Here is a 3657-nt window from a genome sequence, read left to right on the forward strand (position 1 = left end):
CAAATTCCCACATTACATAACAATTTTCTAACGCTTACATTTACATATTTTTAATAAAATATCACATTCTCAATCTACGTATGTCCTCCATTTGCTCTCTCAGTCTCTCCAGAACTCTCACAGTACCAAAATAAAATGAAATAATAATTTTTCAATATACTGTTAATTACGCCAGGAATCTCTAGCACTGAAATTTACTAAAACTCCAAAAAATTAGATTATATGAACCTATTAAAAAAAAGTGTGTGAAATCTTATGGACTTAACTGCTAAGGTCATCAGTCCCCAAGCTTACATACTACTTAACCTAAATTATTCTAAGGACAAACACACACACCCATGCCCGAGGGAGGACTCGAACCCCCGCCGGGACCAGCCGCACAGTCCATGGCTGCATCGCCCCTGACCGCTCTGCTAATCCCGCGCGACTATGAACCTATTCTCGTGGTTGTAGTTTCAGTTGATACTATAGGTGACTACATTACAGTACCTAACTCGGTTTCACAATGCCAGCACGATTAACATGTAAAACGAGTCTCCTCCCGAACAGGCCATGATGGCCCAACGTTACCGACTGACCGCCGTGTCATCCTCAGCCCACAGGCGTCACTGGATGCGGATATGGAGGGGCATGTGGTCAGCACACCGCTCTCCCGGCCGTATGTCAGTTTCCGAGACCGGAGCCGCTACTTCTCAATCAAGTAGCTCCTCAGTTTGCCTCACAAGGGCTGAGTGGACCCCGCTTGCCAACAGCACTCGGCAGACCGGATGCTCACCCATCCAAGTGCTAGCCCAGCCCGACAGCGCTTAACTTCGATGATCTGACGGGAACCGGTGTTACCACTGCGGCAAGGCCGTTGGCGGTTCACATGTGTTTTAGGTAAAAATTTATATCTCCGAAAGAAGTGAAGAATTTCAGCAGTATGGTCCTCTTATCCACAGAATTTGGTACACTAAGTAGGAAAAAGACCGATTAATATTTAATGTTACTCCTTCATATTCATAGAGAGTGTGTGTAACGTCTTGCACGCAGCGTTAAGCAAGTACTCGGCTCGGCCGGCCCATTAGCCACCGTCAGCTGTGGGGACTTGTGAACCAGCATCTGCTCTCCTCCCGGCTCCACGGCAAGCTACACTTTCAATGCAAGGCGACAACTCGTAGTAATTTGCTACGTTACACAGCCCCTATGAACCCAAAATTACTCTCAAGTAAATCTGAGGTTCATACAACGGCAACATACAACGTAATTTTAACTAAACAAACGATAACTAATTACCCAAGATACTTCACAAAATTTGGAATGCCAAAAAGCTTGTTGGAAACTGAAAATTTACGAAACATTTAATTCTGTTACGGTAGTATAATGTATTTTGTACGGATTGGATTTGATAGCAGTACATCGAAACTATTTACAAAAATATGTTTCCTACAAAATTCAGGCTTTTGATTCTTTTTAACAAAACAAATGTCCATTTGACAAAAATTATTACAATTAATTTTCTTCCCATCTGCCTTCACATTAAGACTTCACTTTCCAATTTTCACTGTAGAAAGATATTTTCGTAATGAAAAACGTACTTAATTACTTCACTGCAAACTTAAGAAAACCTTTAGAACATACGTAATCTACGCTATGTAGAGGTACTATGGGGGGCGTCTCCCTTTTAACTAAGTACTCTTTTTCGTAAACTTCTCACAAAATAAACTTTATGATCGGTGTCCTCGTCCTATTTGGCAATCGTAGAAGAGGGGGAACGACTTCCGATCATTCATAATTTTTTCCCACTGTGGTGAGCGTCTATAAAAAGGACATATTTTCAGCACCTACTTTTCGATGAAGCAGCGTGAGAACTTCTTTTCACTTTTACTCTTCCATCAGTTCCACACCTGGGTACGTTACAAACACCAAGGTCCACTCATCTGTAAGGTACACGTGAGTTTCATATCCAGTTTCCATAATGGACGTATTTGCAAAATACAATATGTCTAAGCCAAACAGTCAATACTATTCTTCCTGCAAAGAAGAATATTATACATGTTTCTTTCAAATACGTACTCTATTTGTTTGCCATAATCGGTATATAAACAATGACAGTTTTCTGGATTTGATTGGCTTTACATATTCAGTAGTAACATTACTCCACTGCAGTATTATTCAGTATATGTTCTCCTCCAGAAAAAATATTTTTTCAGTAAAAAGTGAACTAACCTTTACGAATCAAAAGTAAATAGTACGCGTAATTGTTCCTATCCTTACCCAACTCAAATTCCAAAACATTCAGACTCAAATTCACTCAGCAAGTCAATGCTGAAAAACATTCTCCCTTTACTATGCAAGTTCTTGGCTTATTGTCATAAATTTTTCAAACTTTACTCTTAAATACTAGTAAACACATTTCTGTTCTTTAGAAAATCTTTACATATTAAGGCTAACACCTACTGTTTCATAAGCTTTACACAATAGATACAAACACACACAGAATGAAAAATTACTGAAAACCTGTACAACCACTGCCTCAGTTTGCAGTTGTCAGAGAATACACAACATGTCCACCTTCATTTCTGTATAATTTCTCTTGGCTTTCTACACTGACAATCATAAGGGTACAGCCTCTGTTCTTAAAGTCTTACACGAACAGGTATAAACACATTTCATCACACTTACATTTTACATTATCTTATTATACAAAACTTTCACATATTCTGGTCACTCATTCCTCATCCACTATTTAGTATCTTAGTACATCTTGTTTTTAGTATTGAAATTTGATCGGAGTTGGTGGGTCAATAACTCTTATCCCCTACAAAACACTGTACACTGATTTGATCCCTATAAATCGTTCTCTAAGAGTGCAACGGGAATTCCACTGTTAAATGCAGAGGAGAGAGCAGATAGGTGGAAAGAATACATTGAAAGCCTCTATGAGGGTGAAGATTTGTCTGATGTGATAGAAGAAGAAACAGGAGTCGATTTAGAAGAGATAGGGGATCCAGTATTAGAATCGGAATTTAAAAGAGCTTTGGAGGACTTACGGTCAGCCGGCCGCGGTGGTCTAGCGGTTCTAGGCACTCAGTCCGGAACCGTGCGACTGCTACGGTTGCAGGTTCGAATCCTGCCTCGGGCATGGATGTGTGTGATGTCCTTAGGTTAGTTAGGTTTAAGTAGTTCTAAGTTCTAGGGGACTGATGACCACATATGTTAAGTCCCATAGTGCTCAGAGCCATTTGAACCATTTGAACTTACGGTCAAATAAGGCAGAAGGAATAGATAACATTCCATCAGAATTTCTAAAATCATTGGGGGAAGTGGCAACAAAACGACTATTCACGTTGGTGTGTAGAATATATGAGTCTGGCGACATACCATCTGACTTCCGGAAAAGCATCATTCACACAATTCCGAAGACGGCAAGAGCTGACAAGTGAGAGAATTATCGCACAATCAGCTTAACAGCTCATGCATCGAAGCTGCTTACAAGAATAATATACAGAAGAATGGAAAAGAAAATTGAGAATGCGCTAGGTGACGATCAGTTTGGCTTTAGGAAAAGTAAAGGGACGAGAGAGGCAATTCTGACGTTACGGCTAATAATGGAAGCAAGGCTAAAGAGAAATCAAGACACTTTCATAGGATTTGTCGACCTGGAAAAAGCGTTCG

General features: G+C 40.1%; 1 pseudogene; it reads right to left on the reverse strand.

The window, feature by feature from the left end:
- Positions 1-743: 743 nt before the first annotated feature.
- LOC126250157 (5S ribosomal RNA) lies at positions 744-861 on the reverse strand (annotated as a pseudogene).
- Between the last annotated feature and the right edge of the window lie 2796 nt (positions 862-3657).

This window comes from Schistocerca nitens, chromosome 3 (assembly GCF_023898315.1).
Source record: "Schistocerca nitens isolate TAMUIC-IGC-003100 chromosome 3, iqSchNite1.1, whole genome shotgun sequence".
In the NCBI taxonomy this organism is placed as follows: domain Eukaryota; kingdom Metazoa; phylum Arthropoda; class Insecta; order Orthoptera; family Acrididae; genus Schistocerca; species Schistocerca nitens.